Source organism: Aulonocara stuartgranti (genome assembly GCF_965226115.1).
Source record: "Aulonocara stuartgranti genome assembly, chromosome: 14".
Lineage (NCBI taxonomy): Eukaryota > Metazoa > Chordata > Actinopteri > Cichliformes > Cichlidae > Aulonocara > Aulonocara stuartgranti.
Window position 1 is genome coordinate 30,727,343 of NC_138950.1, and position 22,747 is coordinate 30,750,089.

At 37.4% G+C, this 22,747-nt stretch overlaps 1 protein-coding gene and 1 long non-coding RNA gene across 2 annotated transcripts in view; both read left to right on the plus strand.

Moving 5' to 3' along the window:
* The window catches only part of lsamp (limbic system associated membrane protein), a 480,200-nt gene that overhangs the window by 13,592 nt on the left and 443,861 nt on the right, over positions 1 to 22,747 (plus strand). The window lies entirely within an intron of this gene.
* Positions 13,369 to 22,747, plus strand: part of LOC309688248 — a 58,675-nt gene continuing 49,296 nt past the window's right edge. The window contains exon 1 of the long non-coding RNA XR_014271019.1: positions 13,369 to 13,498. This is a non-coding gene — a long non-coding RNA (uncharacterized lncRNA). The remainder of the gene's footprint in view (positions 13,499 to 22,747) is intronic.

Sequence of the window (22,747 nt, forward strand, 5' to 3'; positions counted from 1 at the left end):
TTTAAAGCACCCACCTCAGCATACAGCTGGTCCATTCGCCGTAGTAGACAACACACATCCATGCTGGAGTATGTAACAGGCGGCAAATCATCCAGATGATGAAAGACAAATCTTGGGATATTCTCCCCACACTCATTCAGCACTTTAAGACGGAGTCTAATATTGTTGGCGTCTTTATGCTGTCCTTTATATCCAACGCACCGCTGTGAGGTACTGGGGCAGAGCTCAGGGGGGCGACTGTGGCTCAGGGGGTTGGGAAGCGTATCTGTAACCGGAAGGTCGCCGGTTCGATCCCCGGGCTCTCTGCCCTGGTCGTTGTGTCCTTGGGCAAGACACTTTACCCTGCCGCCTACTGGTGTGGGCCAGAGGGGCCGATGGCGCGATATGGCAGCCTCGCTTCTGTCAGTCTGCCCCAGGGCAGCTGTGGCTACAACCGTAGCTTGCCTCCACCAGTGTGTGAATGAATAGTGGCATTGTAAAGCGCTTTGGGTGCCTTGAAAAGCGCTATATAAATCCAATCCATTATTATTATTATTATTATTAAAACTTTCTTGGAGGCTTCAATCCCCTCGGATTCAAATGTGTTCGTGGCCAACAACACAATTTCATCCTGACTTAAAGTTTTTTACAGCAATGAAATTAAGTAGTTCCTCCTCTACAATTACCCTTCCATCAGTTGTTTTATATATCTCTGGTTTTACCGCTTGTGACCGTTTGAAAAGTCGGAGCTACGTCTGCACCACCACCTGCTACATCCACCATCTTGTTTCGTCTTAGCCTTATTTATCTTCTGCTGAGCATCAATTTTAATCACTCAGGTAGATTTGTGTTCCACCTACTCTGTCTCCCTCTAACAAGGCCAGCTGCTAAAATGTGAGTAATAATTCATCACCAGCGCGGTGTATGGATTCTCGTTTATATTTACACTATATTAAGTAGTTAAATTGAAAAATACTGCATTTATCAAAAGCCGCAAACAGGATAACTGAGGAGTTATAAGTGGTCCTGTTTAATAAAGTGAGACAATGCAGTAAGAGCTCATTCATTATTCCCTTGGCAGTATGAAACAAAGCTCTTGGCTTTCATGAGCTTTAATGATGCTTTAGCATCATTGTATTTTTTAATGAAAGAACAGAGATCAGACAGACTGTTTAAATCATTGACGATGTGACCAAAACGAGTTTAGTGGATTTCACGTTGGTGCTTGTAATCCCAAATTTGCTTCACTGAAGAGTACCTGTCACTGATATGTCATCTTGTCTGTTAGGTTTTCTAGTCTACAGCTGGGAGAACCATTTTCTTCCTCTCTGAGTTTTAATTTGCTGCAAAAAGTTGTGCTTCAGTGATTATGACATATTTTCATCATTGGTGGCCCAGGCTTTGTGACTTGGGAATCACTGACATTAGAATCATGCAAACACGCATTTGTTTTCTTAGCCAGCAGACGACTTCATGGACGGTTTACAGGGAGAGAAGTGGATCTGTCATTGGAGATGAAGATGAAGATTGCTGCACTTCCTCTGACTGTCGGTGGTTTCTAGATAATATACTCAAACAAAGTTTCAGGCTCTTCAGCTGTTATCTTCTCTCTAACTAGCCAAAACAAATTTCTATCATTTCAAAAGGGAAATAAATCTTTTGAAAAGTATTCTTTTCTCAACTTTTAAAAATAAGTGTTTTGGTCACTGCTTTATTGATAAGATCCATTTGCTGTCTAAAAGTGGACTTTATCTGTCCTATTAAAATAAGATAAGGAATGTCTGTTTTTGCCTTGTTGTGTGGCCAAAACTAGTTGTGATATCTAATTCCAATGAAGTCTCTTGAGATGTAAAAAGTAGATAATCACTCCAGTGATCAAAGCCCTTTGACTTTAGGCAATCATCAAGCATGAATTCTCTTTATTTTTTCCTAATTAAGACCTTTTAACCATTTATAACACCCATACCATATCAATCACTTGCATGTATATGACATATATAGATAACAAAAAGTGCAGCTTCTGTTTTCCTTGCCTCACTGCATGTACACTCTAATAAGTACTTTTTAATGTCAAATGTAATTATGAATGCCTGCAGGTCTGTAGCGTAGCTTGTGTGATTCATAGTTTGCGACCCTGTGTATTTTGTTTATTTGGGTGAACGCACTTGATTAGTGTTAGATCATTTATGCAAAGTTACATTATGATTTCATTTCGTTTCATCTGCATTAACAAAGCTATCAAATGAGCTGACCTTAAGTAAGTCAACTGTTGCTAGGAGGTTGCTAGTTCTGACATAACATATCTGCCATGGTTGGAGTTTTTGAAAAAGACTAACAGGAAGTAACATATCCTGGCATACTTTAAACCTGTGGAACCAATGCTCAGGAAAATGGACATCACATATTCAACAAATACAAACAAATACAGCATTGATTTGTATTTATATCAAATCAATGCTGATACTGCGTATCAGTACTCATCAAACAAGAGTAAGCTCTGAAAGGACTTGATGTGTATACAGACACCACACGGTTTATTAAGTCATGGGCTTGTATGGGCTTGGACCCCTTTTTACCTTCAGAACCGCCCTAGTTCTTTGTGGCATAAAGTCACACGGAATTGAGATCTTGTAACATTACAAATTCAAAAAACAAGCTGTAGATGGTCTAAGGAGCTTGGAAAGAAAAGCGTCTGGACTTCTTTAAGTTTCCTTGAAGACGTTTCACCTCTAATCCGAGAAGCTTCTTCAGTTCTAAGAGCAATTGGTGGAGAGTCACAGATTTTAAGCCCTATGGGAGTGTCCCCAGGAGGGTCATGGACCTCTTATTGATCCTCTACCTAATCACACGAGCCAAGGTGTGAAAACGGTTGTGGGTCACAATCAGCCAGGGTTTCGGGTGAGCTCATTGTGAAACCTAGCCCCACCCTATCATCTGATTTCCTGAAGTCAAATGGCCCAGGATCTGAGTGGGCATTAAGGCGTCTGGGAAGGGATCTCAAAAGTGGATTATAGATGCCAGATAGTTGGTGTCGTAAGCCACCACCACAACTAATTTTAACATGTTGTCGCCTCTTGGCCAGGACTCCCTTGAAAAAGAGGTTTTTAATCTCAATGGGACTTTTCCTGGTAAAATAAAGGTTAATAATAATAATAATACCACTTCTGTTCAAAGATGGTTGTTCACAGTGGACATAGATGGCTTCTTTCACTTCTCTTTCAAACCATTTGTTTTCTCTGTCCAAAATGTGAACATTGGCATCCTCGAAAGACCTTTGTCCTTTAAAAGCAGATGAAAAGCTGAATCCTGACCACCTTGACATGAGTCTCAGCTGTTCATCTGCATCTAAAGGATGCCAATGTTCACACGTATCAGGAATTGGGCAAATAGTTTGAGTTTAATTGACTTCGAACTACTTGCAAAGTATTTTCCTTTTTTTTTTATTTGAAACTTGTAAACTGCTGCCTAACATTATAAATGCTCACACAATCGCAATTTAAGGAATGTTATACCTCATAGTAATGTTAGTAGGCTACTCAGAAATCATCCTAACATTTTAGCCCGTGTTCTGACAACAAAATTTAATTTTCACATTGTAAATAAATGGTCTGCCACCACCATGCCTGTTTAATAAGGCAGTTCTGATGTACATTGAGGTCCCAACAAAGCAAAAATCCATCCATTATGTGCAGCATGTGTCCCGGTCGTTTAGCAAGAATGTTTTTTCTGCATTGTTGTACTGACTGTGTTTAACACTCATGTACAAAACAGTAACACTGATGTATCTGGTGAATACCTAACACAATATTACATTAATATTACACATGCATAAATAAAACCTGCCTCTATACATGACAGACTGCCAGCAGAAGCAGTGTTTGTTTTCAATGTTTCCTACACACACCTGCTGCCTGTAATTTACAGTTTAACTGCTAATGCTAAAGATGTTATGAAATCTTGTAAGATCTGATAAAATAAACATGCTGTGTTTTCTAGGAATCCAAAACTACTCTGTCAGAAATCATTTAAAAATGATTAATTCTTTCATTATGGTGACTTCAACTGAATCTGTCAGTGTAAGGCAATTAAAAATTTTATTTAGTCGATTCTTTATTTAATTAATGAAAAATAAAGTAAAGTGCTCTGAAAGTAAATAGAAATATACAACATTTAATGAACAGCAAACATTTTGGGCTAAAAAATAGGCTAAAAAAATGACTTTACCAAAATACTGTAACATTTTACTGAGACTGTTATCTCTTTGGTTCCTCACAATAAACAGCTGTACTGATTTTTATAGCATTATTTCTGAATTAAGTGTTTACCCATTAAATATATACATGCATTTATTTCCTATTAATCCTACTTTCAAACTGGTTAATCCTCTTCATGAAAACAACCCTAATACTGTGTTCAGCTGATGGATTCAAGCAGTTTACCAGAGTGCAGACAGTTCTACCATTGGGCAAGATTAATGGACTGGTGAACCATTTAAAATCTAATTGTTTTGTCAGTTTTTTGCTCGTTTCAGAGTGAATGGAAAACGATTTTTAAACTGTTTAATGTGATTTTTTTTTGATGCCATCTATCTGTATTAGGGCATGGGGCTGTACATGAGCCGGAAACTAAATCTTTTATAAACCATTTTTCTACTCTCTATTTCTCATAAAATGTCCTGATTTGCAGTTTCCTCCAGCCCACCAGTTAATCTTATACCATCCTACTGAAAAAATCCTCAAAACATGTACTTTGTCTGGATACCATTTCAATTTCAAGAGCTCTAATGTGCAGCCATCAAATTTAGAAATAATCAGAAGCACTGAGGATATATACTTTGAGTTTCAACGAATTTTTTAATTGCTATTATTTCTCGAGCTTTTTTCAGCATCAATGTTTCCGTAATGTTTTTTTTTCTTCATAGTTATACTTGAACTGCTCCTCTTGACTGAAGTAGGTGTCACTTGATCAGCACATTTTCAACAGAAGAAACAAATGATGTATCACATGCCTCTCTGGCAGAGAGCGCACTGAGCGCACCTGATTTTAAAAAATGTTATCAAAGAGATTCAGTAACTAAAGTCATGATAGCCATTATCTGTGAGTGGGATTTTAGGTGTTAACAGAAAGAAAATCTGCTCCGTGAAACGTGCTTTATAGTACATCACTTAGGCCAAAAGTCGTTTTTAAATGAAACATTTGGTTAATCAAAAACGAAGAAATAAATCTGGTTGAATATGTAGCACCATAATAACAGGTCTTAATGATGCCTAACAGTGGCTTATAAAGCCCAGAAGTAAGAGCTGGACATAAACTGGTCACATTTGTGAACAAGTCTGTGTGAAAATTGCTGCAAATTCTGCTGGACACTCTGCACACGCTGTTGTGATCAAAGCCAAATGCAGTGATTAGTTTCAGTTGCAATCCTGACGTTTCCTCTGTCCAAACATGCCCGATTGGATTTTGCCTGCGGTGTAATGCCAATCGTACTGGGCTGACAAACAGAGATTCTACAGTAGCTCAGTCTGGATGACAGTGAGAGCATAGTTAGTGGACCTACATGACTGGAACAAACAGATTCAGATAACACACTAAGCAAGTCTGAAAACACACTTAGCTTTCAGCCAGTATTTTAGCACATGTCAGGATGCCGAATACCATAATTTGTAGATGGAAAGGAAAAAACGAGAAAATACTTTCAGCAGAGAGGATCATACACTGAGGAAGAGGAAATAAATGGATGTGTGTCACTCCGTGCTGCATGCGAGGTAAGGCGTCTTTTATAGCCATCCTACATGATGTGTGGGTGTTATAACAGACTAGATTTATACAGTCAAGAAGCTTAATGATGCTGTTGAGCAGCACTCTGCATGCAGAGTCACACATATACATTCACACTTATGTGAAACAGAAGAGCAGGAACCTGCAGTACCGTAGAAAAGGAGAATTGCATTGTAGATATGTGTTACTACTGTTACTATTAGGGTGAATCTAATACTAGTTACTCAGCAGTTACTATAAAAAAAAAATCAGCTCTGGGATGAAACGTGAGTTCATATCACTTAGATCACATAGGAGCCTTTAATCAGAAAACTTATCAGTTTTTCCATTAAGCGTGCTTAAGGTTTAATAATGTCTAAGAGCTGTTAAGACTAACAGAAGAGTTTAAGTTTAACTGGGATAATTTATCACCTCGAGAAGAATGCTGTTGTTGTGATTTGTCGGTATATAAATAACATTTAAATCAAATTGAACTGATTCATTTACCAGATGTCTGTGAAGATAAACCTCATAGAGTTCTGAACAACATGACCCCGTGCAAGCATATGATTCATTATTTCCATTGTTCCAGTTCTGAATAGGCTTCAGAAACTGGTGGTAGTAGGCCATATCAACACAGGTGGGCATCTTTGTTCGTCTTGCGTGCTGCAGTAAATTTACATAAGCCAGGTTCTTTCTACATAAACATGGTCTTGCAATTTTTTGACAAGACACAAACCACATTAGTGATAATTAGCTTTTCTTTATCCTATTCATCAGTAAATAAAATGGACACATTTAATTATTTGTAACATTATCACATTGTTTACGACAAGCGGGGGAAAACAGGTGTGGAGCTTTCACAAAATATGACATTCATGTCAGAAAGATACGGAAGGAAGTCTCATTAGGATTGGGTTTCATTTTTCAGGAGAGACAATTAGAGCGCAATTATAGACAGATAATATGAAAATCCATTATACATTTTCAGAATTATAAATAACCTCTGCAAGATTGATACTTAAATAAAACATTTTCATGAAAAAGGAGAATGTAACTTATTAGGTTTCTTTTTTCGTGCTGCTAGTAGAAGCAAAAAAAAGATTTATTTTTGTGTGAAAATCCAAATCCCCGTACCTGAGAACAAAAAAATGCAACTGCTGTTGTGCTGTGATTAAATCCTGACTTCTCTGTAGGAGTAGCAGTATTTGACTTCAGGCATTATCAAGCACGAATAAGTATAAAACAATAAAAAAAAATGTAAAATATTGTATTCAATGAATTTGCACATTGCTTTCTGCACATGTAATTTTGCATTAATTTGGGGTATACACAAACACGAGACACTTTCTAAATCCTCTACAACAGCTAGTGGGCATCATTTTGACCCTGTCCTGCAACAAAATTAGTAATGACATTAGCAATGACAACAAAGGTATTTTGTGAAGAATTTAAATGGTAGCCTTCATTTAGATTAGACAAAATCATAATGTAAGATTAAGTTTCAGGGGGTGTATTTTATTTTCAGAGTCTTGTATTTACAATACCACAAAATAGCCTTGATGTGATTTTAGCCAGACACTTTAAGCCACATGTTTGGGCTTGGTGAAACTCTGAGCACAGCCTCAGACACTCATTAGCTCAGGTATTCATTAGCTTTGTAACAGACTCTCAGTTGCAGATCTTTAACATTTTCACATCGCCTAACAGCTCATCTTAGGCTATCAGCTCTACCCACAGATAACAATGTCTCAGCTGTTAAAAGAGGGTGATCTCTCTCAGACAGTCTTGCTGCTTTTCCATGTCCACATTGAAGTAGAGAAGAAGAACAAGGGATAGATGGAGATTGACAGCCGACTTCTGTTTCTTTGATTCCAATTTGTCATTAGTTCCTCCAAAAATTCAGAAGGTTGAAATGCTGCACAGGAGGCATGAGCAACCCTGTGTAGCCATCCAGCCTGAGAGAAGAAAGGCTTTTTTTGTGCTGAAAACCAAATGTATGTACGTCTGCTTTCACAGGGTGTCTTTAGTGGTTTCCCTCTTTTTATAATGCACATTTTTTTCCATCTGATCTCCTCATCTACTTTACATAGCCATTCATGGATAATTTATACTGCCATAAATAATTGCTGGACTTTTAAAAAAATCTATTTGTAAATTCAAATTCACTTTATAACGTGCATATTAGCATGACTCCACTGACAGTTCTTGTAAATGAGTTTCTAATGATTGTTTGGAGTTGATTTCCACCGCTGTACATTATTTTTGCATTAACCGTGTACTTTGTTAAAAATACAAATAGACATGAAATTGATCATACAGAACATATTATACCGTGTCATTATGTTTTTTTTAAGAAAACAACTAATCCAAAATGCAGAAGTAGTTTGTGGTAAAACTAAATACACCCGTACTAATTCTATAGAAATTAAAAGTGTAAGTAGCAGCCAGGTACTGCTAATCAAACTTGTAATTGATTACTTGATGAGCACCTCTATAATACCAGAACAATTGTCCGTTTGCTGGTATAAAGCATCAAGGCGTGTGTTTGCATGATGTCAAGCAGAAGACATTGTTTCGGGTGGCTGTATCTCAGGAGGTAAAGCAGATGGCCTCATCTACTCATCAAAATGTTGGTGGTTCCAGCATACATCATAACAGGTCTCACTTCCATTTTATAAGCGTTCCCTTTCACTCTGACTTCTATCTTCTTTCTTCTATCCTCGTCTCTACCTGCTCAATCCTCCCTGCTCTCAGTTCTTCACATCTCCTGTGTATGGTCTACTGCTTTGAATCGCTGACTACAGGTATTTAAACTCCTACTTCTACTTTTTCCAGCTTCACCTGCTTTCTTCTTATTCACACATGTATTCTGTCATGCTTTTACTGACTTTTCTCTTCTCTCCAGAGCGACCTGCACCTCTTTAGGTCCTCTTCCTCTCTTCCACCCAATCATCACTCCCACTGCACACCTCACCACCACCTTATTTTATCATCTTCCAACTAACACAGTGCAATTCCTTTTGACCTTCTCTATACTTTATTATAGATACAATATACTCTCTCAGGACTCTCACAGCAAGCATCACAACTACAGTGCTCGCGAAACTTCAACAAGCGTTTTCCATACCTTCTTGGTACGGCTGATCAACTTTATTTCTCTGCAGTTACTACAGCTCTGCAGATCACCCTTGTTTTGTGACATACTTGTAATTATGCTGCGTGATGAAGATAATTCACAACAGAGTGGCTGAAAAAAAGTTGCAATAACCCAGACCTCGATCTGGTTGAAATTCTTTAGAGAAAAAGAGGATGTACTTTCTTTTTCACATGACTGTACTTGGGATCCTTTTGGATATGTTAAGATGTTGAGTTTACTAATTCATCCACTTCATATTATCTAAGAAAATACAAGGCTGGTTTCTCTTGAGTTGTTTATATTCTAAGGATGTTCAAAAGCTGATTTTATAATAGATGGAGACTTAGCTTGTTCTCAATTAAGATGAGCTGATTGCAAATTAGAGTTGAAGTCTAAATGAAGTTTGATTGAATGATTCAAATAAGCAGGTTTAACTGTTGCTTAACAATGTCTGTAAGGGAGCATGTGCTACTTGAAAGGCCAGATTTACTAAGTGAGGCAACAAGATTTAGACACTTCTAACCTATCAGCTTACAGTAAAAAGTAATAGAGCCTGCTATGAGATGCATATGAGTGTTTGGGATCAAAATATATTCTTTCAGTTCAGTTCTTTCTGTTATTAACAATAGTGAAAAATCTGTGGGTGAGCAGCTTTACAGCATGCGTTTCCATGGATGAGCAGCTCCTGGAACTGTAAGGTGACTCGGTTCTTATCAATTTATTGTATCTAACTGAACACCAACATAGAGAACAGATACAAGCTGGACGAGTACTAATTTTTTCAATATGACTAATCTATTAAATTACTTTTATGTTATAATTTTCATTAATCTTGGCATCTGTAATCTTTAATTGTGATTTATCTTTGATGTGCTGCTGTGTTCATGGTTTGTCTCAACTCACTGTTCGATTTCCAGGTTGCTCTTCATCACATTAACGTTGCTTATGGTCACAGTATGTATATGTATGTGGACATCTGAAACTGTAGAACTCATTATTGCACCAAAGGAGGTAGCTGAACATATCTAAAGCAGCATTCCTGCCTGTAGTGGCAGATGAGTGTGACACAGACTGGCTTTCACGTTCCAGCATTTCATCTGGAAGTGATGCATTTGTTTATCTCATATGTGTTTATCTGAAAATTGAAATGATGTACAGCAAAAATTAAATGATTAATAAATCTGGTTGATATTGCAGCTTGTGGTGATTAAACTTCTCGTAGTAACAGTTTCTTTGTTACATTTTTACATTACATTGTACACTCTGTCAATTTGTCTCATTATTGGAGCAATTGTTCTACTCTTTGCAGCTTTATGTTATTACTGTTAATGATGATGCTTAACCCAGATGTGCTACTTACTTACCTTATTCCAGGACTCTGCAGTGTCTGACTAACCTGAGATTGAGCCACGTGCCACACTGAAAGACACTTAAACATTTGTGTTCTTGCTTTTATGTTTGCGTCGAGACCAGCGAAACTGCACATTAATTATTCCGAAGTGATAACAACAGATTTAATGCTGGTAATTCCTGCCAGGTGGGAATAGCAGGGAGATAAATGATTACCCTGTGGTCTCATTATTAGTGATGCTTATAGCTTTTGTTGATTATATCAGAGATTATACTGTTGTCTACTGTATTACTGCTGTACAAACTACAGCATAAACAGTCGATTCCTATTTTTTTCTTATCCAGCAGTGAGAATTATCAGGTAAAATACATGGATGGAGAAATTATGATATGATCCACCCCACAGAGGGTGTTGATGAGTGTGTGTGATTTGACATGATGATGTGAAGAGATGTGTTGATGTTAATTTGGCTGAACTGCATCTTATTTTCCATCATTCTGTCCTCACTCACCAGGGGTTGTCTTGATTATAGCAAATGCCTTAGGTACCTCCTCACCTGTGCCCTCTGTTAACACGGCAGATGCATGCTCTGCTGTATCTTGAAGTAGTGTAACTTAATGTCATTCCTTATCAATAGAAGTGTGTTGGGGTTTTTTAGTTTAAAAAAAAGTGGGACAGGGTTGTCTCTGATTGGTTCTAGTAAATTCATTTTTTAAATTTAAATATGTTATAACTCATCAAGAGAGATCTAAAGTAATCGTACCTACTTATAATCTGGAGACAATTATTGTTAAAGCACTGCAACACACTTAAGTGCATATTTTGCATGGCTATTGGAAGGATGAATCTAATAATGTTGCTCACGTCATTACAGTGACATGACATTAAAGTGTAATATTAAACAACTTTACATACTATTCTTAATGCTACAGCTTATGTTAGACTCCTAATTGTAAAAGCCAGAGTGTCATATTTTAACCTGTTAAAGCCTGAAACATAAAATATATCACAAAATTTTTTATTTATTTATTTTTTAAATGGAGCGTTTATTGAGTCTTTGGACAAGTAAAAAGATAAAAGTATAATCTTTAAAGACAGTTCTAAAGGACTCACTGATGGTGAGTTCTCGGTACGTGGCACTTTCATGTGGTCTCACAGATCCATAGCCTGTTCATGAAATGTCTTCTTTCCTTCATATTCCACAATTAGCTATAAGAGGTGTTATTGCAAAGTGACAGACCATGTAAGGTTAGAGTGAAGCTGCCAAACACTGAGTGTGTAAAAGTCATTAGCTGACTCAATAACTGCAGAGTTCAAAACCTTCTCTGGCATTAACATCAGCCGAAATCACGTGTAACAGGAGCTTCATGGGATGGGTTTCCTTGGGAAGGCAGCTTATAGTATAGGGTTTTTTTCCCTGTACTTTTGTTCACATAGAGTGCATTTCACATGACACATTCAGCCTGTTTACAACTCTGCCCAGCTAAAGCCATAGCTTTCATAATGCAGTTTTTTTCTTTCTTTAAGTGTTTGTTTGGCTTGGCCAACACAGAAAAAAAGCGATCTGTTTCCCCCTTTCACAGGTCCTATCATACATCCCCCATCTGTCTAGTACAAAGATTAAAATTCACTTTGACAGAAGGTTTTTAAACACTTTCTTTTTATTTTAAGGAGAGACTACATTTAGAAAAGTGATACAGTAAGTTAAAATAGTAATTCATAGCACATATGGCTTTAATGCAGTAATAACATCCCAAGGTACAAATGGACTTGCCTCCAGGAACACTCATGTGCCTTGCCATGCCATTTGGGAACCACTGATGTAAATGATATACTAATGGCAATGCTAAGTAATGTACCAATGGATTTAGCTGGGAGGAGTAACACACAATTGATTTTGCCTTAATGGTCTCAGTTGTTGAGTAAAACTTCAGTAATGAATCATTGTCTACTTTTAGCAGAAAATAATTTGTCACGTTTACTTTTGATGGTTTTCACCTCAGTTGCTGTAGTTCAGAAGGACTCAGGCTCAACACTGTGTTTATAGCAGTAAATTTATGTCCTCTCGAACTGAATTTTCAGTAAAACATGAGGGCAGGTAGAGGTTATAATGAAAAATATTTTGTTGCTTAAAAATAAATTGTATCTTTGGTGGATTTTTGAGGAAAATGAAACATAAAGTTTGTCTTTTTTTATAATTTGCAGTCCTCTTCTCTGTTTCAGCTAATGGTAAAATAGTATATTACACATAATCTATGTGAGAGTATAAAAGTCAAAGATGGAGAAAGATTGAGTATATATATCACAGCAAGACTATACCCTGAGCCAAAAAGGCAATATTCTCACATTTATCTATGTATACTATTTATCTATGCCTTCTTAAAGACTGGTTTGTATGTTGATGCTGATGTTGTTGTCAGATCCTTGAGTACTGACCTCCATCATTAATGTCTAAACTGCAGAGCCTAATGAAGGAAGTGTGCCAAATTTAGACTTATAATGTTGCAAACTCTCAGACAGATTGACTGAGTTTTAGAATGATGTAAAGTTTTTGACCAGTTCAGGAACTCCACAAACTTTTGCAAAAGATACAGTCTTGGAAGTGTGAGTAGCAGGTAAAGCTAATCTCTGTTTTTCTGTCTTTTCCAAACTAGCTGTGATGTTTTTAGACAGTATTTTTCTGTCACCAGCTCCCATCACATCATTGTGGTGTGACTACATTGTTCCTAATATAGTCCATTAAGGACAACTCTATAGAATTGGATTAGTGATTAACCAATTGCTCTATAAATAAACAGTCATGGCAGGTTGGTCTATTGTAACAAGAGAGTTTGTTAGTGTGGTTGCTTTGTGTTTGAAAAGTTTGGAAAAGAAACTTATGGCACATCGCAAAGAATGGCACAAAAATTGTAATTTTTCAGATGCAAAATTGCTTTGTAGCACATATACAGACTGAAAGTGTTGGAATTTTTTGAAAAAAATCATCCAAAAAAGGCACATCAGTCAACAATAAGTTGGTCCTGTTGTTTTCTAAGCATGAAAGAATCGAAATCGAGATTTTGGGTTCATCCTATTCTCACAAGAAGGCAGCAGCAAGGAGAATTTCATGGTTGGATCCAGGAATTAAAGCTGTATCACAGCTGCTTTCGTACATATTTCAGGATGTCAGTAGAGCACTTTGAGGTCTTGTTGGTAGAGTTTGGAACACATCTGAGGAGCCAGACAAATCATTTCAGGGAGCAGATTGAGCAACATCTAGCTCTGTGTCTGAGGTAAAACAGGATTTTTTTTTTTAGAATTTCCATATTGCTCAAGACTGGTGCACGTTTTGAACTGTAAGTGCACTTTTTGCCAAATGCAGTGGTCTAATTGGTCAGATCTGTCTAGTCGCATGCAAAAAATCTGAAAAACTGCAGTTGATTTGTAAGAACAAAATACCTGAAATTGCGGTCAGTGTGGATGGCTTCATTAAGAAAAGGTGGGATGAAAAACAGCTTTAAGGCACAAAATTGTGTGTAAAACTTTACGTGTCTGATGTAAAGACCTTTAGTCTGGGACAGAAATACCGCTTAGCTGTGCTTTTGTGGGGTTTTTTGTTTATATTTGTCTTTGCACTCGAGCACGTTAATATGATATATTAACAGTAGTGAGTGAACTACCAGAAACTAAATATGTTTTTGCACTAAAAAAGAGAAACCTCTCACAAAGGCTTAAACATGACTCACCAGAGCAGTTTATTGTCTGAAACCTCATTTTTGCTGAAGAGACTGTGTGATCGAATGCAACAGCTTTTCATAGGACTCTAGACCTTATTATTGTTTATCTTATCCTCACACACATTCTTCTCACACTGAAAAACTGGGCTGTTATTATTAATATTGTTAAGACAGTAAAAATAAAAGGCAGAGAAGCATGTGTGAAGTAACAGTAACAGCTCAGGCCCATTTCTGTTTAATGAAAAAATGTTTAACGCATATTCTCCACAGAGCAGTTCCACATCATGTTAGAGATATAGCTGAAGGTATTTTTACTCCACTAACTTTAAAGGTTCAGACATCCACCGTAAGACATGGACTGAATTTTATTATTCCGGTTATTAATCATACAACTTTTAGCTTTGAAATTTAGCTAATTGTTCCTTTATAGCCTTAGATTTGTTTCTCTTGACTCTCTTGATGATTCCTCATTCTCTCTAGCTTTTCAGTGTTTTGTTTCTGTAGTATTACCAACACATTGGGAACAAAAAGAACCATATTTAGAATCAGATCAGGGCTTTGATTTGATTTATTTTCTTTTTTTTTGGAGGGGGGGGGGGGTTGACATAGTAGAGGGGAATAAATTAAGGTAATGTAGCTTCCATAAGAATAAGATTATCACCCGTATTTAATTTATAAACCACTCTGAGCTGAAGATTATAATGCTTACAGCTTACTGAGATGTTCATTTGTGTGTGTGTGTGTGTGTGTGTGTGTGTGTGTGTGTGTGTGTGTGTAAAACATCTGTTCCACATTTGAAGTGTATCAACACCTGCTGGAGGATTTTATTGGTAATTTGCCAGACATGATCAGTGTGTGTGTGTGTGTGTGTGTGTGTGTGTGTGTGTGTCAGTGAATATATGTTTAATTTCAGCACAGAAAAACACATAGAACCTTATCAGTGTCTGTTTTCTCTACCTTCATTGCTTTCTTTATGCTTCACTTTTTGACTTTTGAGCTGCCGATCTCTTGTAGTCATCCTTAAATTATTGTTATACTTTCATCTCTTGCTGTCTGCATTATGTTTATCATATCTGGATGATATAAATGTGCTCTAGCTCTCCTACCTACTCAAAGCAGAGCCATATTGCCCCTGGCAGCATTTTTCAAATGCTTTGATTGATTTAGGAGTTTCCCAGAGAGCAGAGCTTCATCAGTCAAACACATCTTATGTAAGCTTTTGTTGCTATAAATGGTTCAGCTTCCTGTGACATGTTTCTCTGACTTTGATTTATTTATTTTCTTTCAACAACGTGCACATTAATTTATATCAAAAAATTTAACACCTTAGTGAACAAAAAATTTGCTGCTCTTGAATGATTAACAGAGAGACATTAATTAGACTTTATTTTAACGAAGGCCATCATTAATGAAGACTTGACTGAGCGTTAGGCTCAGTTTCCTTATTTTAGCTCAACCTGAATAATGTTTTTATGGCGGCTTGTTTCTCAGAACTAAAACACTACACCACAGCCTTTGTTAACAATCCCACATTCATCAGAGTTTATCTAATGTGCTATGAGCAACATTAGAACAATGTCAATGGCGGTCAAACTGTCTATTTGCTAACATGATGCATTATCATCAACTCCAGTAATGGACTTATCGGACATCAGCTGAATGACAGCCATCCTTCTGCTGTGTTGACTGATTGGAGGCAACCAGTTGGCATGGTGCACGGGTACTGGGATGTTAAAATAGAGCTCAGTGGACTGATGGTCTCTCGGTCTCATGTTAGACAGGTTGTTATAAGCTGTCAGTCCAAAACTTCAACTTCATCTGCTCATTTCTTCAGTACCAAGCTGTCAATGCTCTTTCACACACTTTCACTCATGAAAGGGTTCAGCAGTTTAATGCTTGTGTGTGACAGTTAGGAAATACAGTAGATAGTAAGAATAACATTAGTGTCAGTCCACAGCTTTGGACCTTACTGTTTACATCTCTGAATACAACCTCACTGTCTTCCTCATATTTTCTTATTTCATAAGAAAATGATTGCACACAATCCAATTATCTTGCATACACTTGAGGTATTCACACACACAACCTACACACATACACTTCTTGGCATTATACCCTCTCTTTGGGGTTTAGCTATGGGAATACAGCAGCAAGATTAGCATAATAAATGAACATCAGAAAGTCTCACTGTTGCAAAGCTAAGACCAGCTCTTTATCCTTAATGCGCCCCCTGTTGTTAGCTATAACACAGCTGACCATTCTGAACACAGCAATACGCATCTTTGCATAATTTCCAGCACAGAAAAAACAGGGTATTTTTAAAAAACCAAATACATTGTACATTTTTGAATCTATAAGACTAGTGGCCCTGGATAACAACATACATTAATGCATAGCTTTCCAAAGTGTGAGCCATTGCAGCGGGGGCGCGGTATGAAAAGGGGGAAAAAAATAAAATGGCTTGGACACTGCTAGCATGGGGCGCCTACACAAACGCAAAGCAGGAGATGAAGCGTCGCTGAATATGTTTCCAAACCAACATCATTCTAAGCCAAAGACTAGAAAATATGGTGAAGCATATCTTCCCTTTGGTTTCACCTGCACAAGTGCCAAGGTAGGTCTCCCTGCAGAATCCCACATTCTTGATTTTTAGTTCACAAACACTTGTTGTAATAACTAACTACTCCTGACATTTTGGAGATGTTAGCTCTTTATACAATAAAGTTACAGTGGGATACAAATAACATCAGACTGATCCTGCCACGATTTGTTCCTTCGGTTCAAATCACGGACAAACAGCATCCAACAGTTGTTTATGATTTAAACCCATTTTGCACAGAGAGGCACTTTTTGAAAAATGTATTGACAGCAATGTTGAACATTATTACACAGGGAAAAAACAGCTACACCTAAAATAATCGCACCGTGACGCCTCTGCCTTTGTAAATGGAGGGACAGTAACTGCGTGTGTATATGTAAGCGTGTAAAACCTGCAGATAGTCAGATTAACAGTAACAGTAAATTTTGTCTCTATCTGCCATTCTGCAATTCATCTCATGTAAACAATAACGTGGCGCACAGCGTGATGTGAAAAAAGGCACAAATCTTTGATGTTGCGTGATGAACTCTGTATTCCTCGTCCACACGTAAACGCAAAAAAGGAGTTTTAAAAAAATCTCCGTTTTCGGTGAACATTTTTCTTGTACAACAAAGGGGGGCCTAGCAAAAAAAGTTTGGGAACCACTGCATTAATGGACTGTATACACAAACACATATCTGCCACTTAAGTTCTAAGTAACACAGTTAAAATATTAGAATTTCACTCACCTCAAAAGAAGGACAAGGTTCTTGTCCTGTATGTACATCACAGCAAACCATATACTTGTCAGATAATGAAAAATGCTGCAAATGCCACAAGAACATAAACACAGCTGATAAAACTAGTTCAGTGTCTTAGCAACAATGAAGCATAGAGATATCAGTTAGCTCTCTGTGTTGACACATTTGCCACTCAAAGCAGCCATGTCCCTTTACCAGTAGCCAAATAATCTCTGTAGATTGAGCCCAGCTCTTCTACATGCATGAGGCCTCTTAAACTTTAGGTCAACAGTTTGTAAAAGTTTTTTTTCTTTTTTTCTTTTCTTTAGGTTGGACAAAAAATGTGGTCTAAATCCTGTCAAACTTGTTAAAATTAAACTTGAGATTTTAATTTAATGCTTGTGTCATGTTTTGGTAGGACCGAGTGCTACTCCACACATTTAATCATTTATAAATAACCTGTAGATTGGGCCATTCTGGTGTCTTTTCCGTTTCCTTAATATAGGTTCTGCTCACCTCGATCCGTTCTGGTCAGAAGGTGTGCCAGCAAAGGGTTTGCTACCATAAATTTAAAATTTTATTTTTAAATTTAAATTTACAATGATTGCAGTGTAAGCATACAATAGAAAGATGTTTTTAATGATTTCTATAATTACATGCTCTGTCAATCTTTTCTTATATATTTTCTATTAATTTTATATATATGTATGATACTTTTAGATTTTCCTACAACAGGGGTTAATTAATAATATCCTTTTTTATGTTATTCTCAATATTCTGAATAAACAGTTCTCATCTGGATGAAGGTCATAGAGGAATTAAAGAAGGGCCATGGTCTGCTTTAACACAGAAAATGTCCAGCATGACTTTGATGATACAGTGGGGCAAAAAAGTATTTAGTCAGCCACCGATTGTGCAAGTTCCCCCACTTAAAATGATGACAGCAGCAAGATTAGCATAATAAATGAACATCAGAAAGTCTCACTGTTGCAAAGCTAAGACCAGCTCTTTATCCTTAATGCGCCCCCTGTTGTTAGCTATAACAGAGGTCAGTAATTTGCACCAGAGGTACACTTCAACTGTGAGAGACAGAATGTGAAAAAAAAATCCATGAATCCACATGGTAGGATTTGTAAAGAATTTATTCGTAAATCAGGGTGGAAAATAAGTATTTGGTCAATAAGAAAAATACAACTCAATACTTTGTAACATAACCTTTGTTGGCAATAACAGAGGTCAAACGTTTACTATAGGTCTTTACCAGGTTTGCACACACAGTAGCTGGTATTTTGGCCCATTCCTCCATGCAGATCTTCTCGAGAGCAGTGATGTTTTGGGGCTGTCGCCGAGCAACACGGACTTTCAACTCCCGCCACAGATTTTCTATGGGGTTGAGGTCTGGAGACTGGCTAGGCCACTCCAGGACTTTCAAATGCTTCTTACGGAGCCACTCCTTTGTTGCCCGGGCGGTGTGTTTTGGATCATTGTCATGTTGGAAGACCCAGCCTCGTTTCATCTTCAAAGTTCTCACTGATGGAAGGAGGTTTTGGCTCAAAATCTCACGATACATGGCCCCATTCATTCTGTCCTTAACACGGATCAGTCGTCCTGTCCCCTTGGCAGAAAAACAGCCCCATAGCATGATGTTTCCACCCCCATGCTTCACAGTAGGTATGGTGTTCTTGGGATGCAACTCAGTATTCTTCTTCCTCCAAACACGACGAGTTGAGTTTATACCAAAAAGTTCTACTTTGGTTTCATCTGACCACATGACATTCTCCCAATCCTCTGCTGTATCATCCATGTGCTCTCTGGCAAACTTCAGACGGGCCTGGACATGCACTGGCTTCAGCAGCGGAACACGTCTGGCACTGCGGGATTTGATTCCCTGCCGTTGTAGTGTGTTACTGATGGTGACCTTTGTTACTTTGGTCCCAGCTCTCTGCAGGTCATTCACCAGGTCCCCCCGTGTGGTTCTGGGATCTTTGCTCACCGTTCTCATGATCATTTTGACCCCACGGGATGAGATCTTGCATGGAGCCCCAGATCGAGGGAGATTATCAGTGGTCTTGTATGTCTTCCATTTTCTGATGATTGCTCCCACAGTTGATTTTTTTCACACCAAGCTGCTTGCCTATTGTAGATTCACTCTTCCCAGTCTGGTGCAGGTCTACAATACTTTTCCTGGTGTCCTTCGAAAGCTCTTTGGTCTTGGCCATGGCGGAGTTTGGAGTCTGACTGTTTGAGGCTGTGGACAGGTGTCTTTTATACAGATGATGAGTTCAAACAGGTGCCATCCATACAGGTAACGAGTGGGGGACAGAAAAGCTTCTTACAGAAGACGTTACAGGTCTGTGAGAGCCAGAGATTTTCCATGTTTGAGGTGACCAAATACTTATTTTCCACCCTAATTTACGAATAAATTCTTTACAAATCCTACCATGTGAATTCATGGATTTTTTTTTCAAATTCTGTCTCTCACAGTTGAAGTGTACCTCTGGTGCAAATTACTGACCTCTGTCATCATTTTAAGTGGGGGAACTTGCACAATCGGTGGCTGACTAAATACTTTTTTGCCCCACTGTACATTAGTTTCTATGCTTAAACATACATAGTTACATAGAAATAAAAACAGCTTTTCACTATAGCAAGAACCAGACTGGCATTTAAGTATTTATCACAGTCAGAAACAGAGAGAAGCTCAGTTATAGATGTAAATGTCTACAAAAAAAATGAATGATGTAACTTGGAGTATGCAATCCTTATAATCTAGGATTTGACATGTTCCCATAAAAGAAAGCCTAGAAGAAATCAAAGATTAATGACTACATTAATGCCACTTTGACATTATTTGACACATTATTTTGACACTAATTTGGGATGTCACTGAAGCCAGGTGTGTTACTTTCCTCGCATAAGATGGAATCCAGTGAACACATCAAAGTGTGGGCCATTTGAATGATTTGGGACAAATTAATGAGGCTTTAGTTGAAGAGAGAAATACTTGTGTGTGTGATTCTTGGCTCTTGTTACTTGGAAAGACTTGGTGAAGAAGAGCTGAGAGACTATGGCAGGCACAATCTGAGTTTTAACATAACATCATATTTTCTCTGTATGTTACGGAAGCGTAGAGCTGCCACCCAGGCAAAAGAAAAATACAAGTGTATCACGTTATAACGTGAAAGGTTTATTGTTCTAACAAGATACTTTTCCTGTTTGTACAATATACTATCATGTTTGTACAATATACTTTTCACGTTTGAACAACATAATATCACGTTATTACAATATACATAATTATCACGTTCGTACAATATAGGATCACGTTCGTACAATATAGGATCACGTTCGTACAATATAGGATCACGTTCGTACAATATAGGATCACGTTCGTACAATATAAATATTATATTGTACGAACGTGATAATTATGTATATTGTAATAACGTGATATTATGTTGTTCAAACGTGAAAAGTATATTGTACAAACATGATAGTATATTGTACAAACAGGAAAAGTATCTTGTTAGAACAATAAACCTTTCACCTTATAACGTGATACACTTGTATTTTTCTTTTGCCTGGGTGGCAGCTCTACGCTTCCGTAGTATGTCGCCATATGTGTGCATGTATATGTCCTCCATCTTCACATCCCTGCCTTCAGCAATGGATAGATGAATGAATGCACCATTACGTTCTTCAGTTTTGCTGACGGCGTGTCTCATTTTTCCACCCTTTATGTCATGTTTACTTTTCAGAGTAAAGAATGGTGCAAAAAGTGCAAAAGAAAAACAAGAATTTGTCTTAGTTAACTATATGGAAGATTAAAAAAAAGAAAAGAAAAAAGAGATAAAATACCGGGAGATATGAATAAAGGGGGGAGAGGAAGACGTAGAATCCTGAAGCTCAAATGATGTAATGTCATGTAATGTGCCACAGAAAGACCTCTGTGAAGTCATTCAGTCAAAATAAATAGTTAATACAAAGAATGAACTTTTTACCAAGAAGAGATGCTTTGAAATCTAACCCAATGAGTCTGGAAGATAAAATGATTCTTTCACTTAATGTCACTAAAATACAGCTTTTGGACACAGTTCTAATTTTCATTTGATAGAAATTTGCCTGAAAGCTTGTTGGAATCAGTGTTTGTGAAATGTCCTTTAAAATAATTTCTGACACGTAGCACTTCATAACCATTGAGCAGTTACACCTACTGAAGCTAAATTACACATTTCACTCACTTTGACTGAAAGGTAAGGATAAATATAGAAGGAGATGCAAGGTTTAATAACCATGTGACAGAGAAAGCACAACGTGTGCAGGCAAAATAGAGAAGAAAAAAAAAGCTGTGTCCGTCTATGATCTGGCCTTTTGCTACAGGTCATTTTTTTCCATAAATCGTTGGATCAAACTGAAAATGTTTCCACTTAGATTGAAATCCACAGCAGTTGGCTCAGCAGTGATTGGGTTGAGAATGGGGCAATAAATGCTGCTGCTCAGCGTCCATCCTTTGGCAACACTGTCACTCAGCATTCAGCATCCGTGGTGTTCATCGTCTCTTCATTCTTGCCCTTGATTGTGGCAGTTTCAGGCCTTTTTTTAAATTTTCTTTCTGGGTGAAACATATCTAGGGCAGATAAGCAAAGGACTGAGTGACTGACCTGTGAAGCCAGTTCTACTGACAATTCATAAAATACTTTGACCCACCAAACATACGAAGGTCAGGTGCTGCACTGTTTGGCTTGGATTGCATTCCTCCATCCTTCTACTGCTTTAACAGTTTTAAACCTAGTTTGAAATCCTGCTTCTGTAGTCATTGGACCAGCACCAAAGCCATTATATTATCTGTGTGATCTTTTTCAGAGCTTTGTTAATAAAGGAATTGAACAGCACGGGGAGAAAAAAAGAAACGCTGCCTGTGAAGGAACAAACAGAAGATGCTGACAGGGCAGCGCTCCTCTGCTTTCAGTTATTGCAGTCAATAAAAACTAGATCTATCTTATGAAGCAGTCAATGATTTCTGCCGGACCTCCATTCAATAATAATCAACCCTGATTCATGTTCATACACAGGGTCAAATTCAAATTCAAATTCAAATTGTATTTGTCACGTACACAGTCATACACAGTACGATATGTAGTGAAATGCTTGGACAACTGCTCGTGACCTAAAGAGAACAAAAAAGGAAAAGGCTATGAATAAGATAGGATATGAAAAATTAAAAAGGGTAAATTTAACTAGGAAGGAATAAAATATAAATTAAACGTTAAAAATTAAGGTTAAAAATGAAATAACTGTACAACACAAATTAGAATGAAGGGTAAATTTAACTGGGAAAGAATAAGATAAAATATATAAATTAAAGTTGAAAATAAAATAACTGTACAACACAATACACAATATAGAACTATATAAGAATGTATGAAGGAATCTAAATATAAATATAAATAAATATATACACAATAACAGCAGCTGTACAAGTATTAA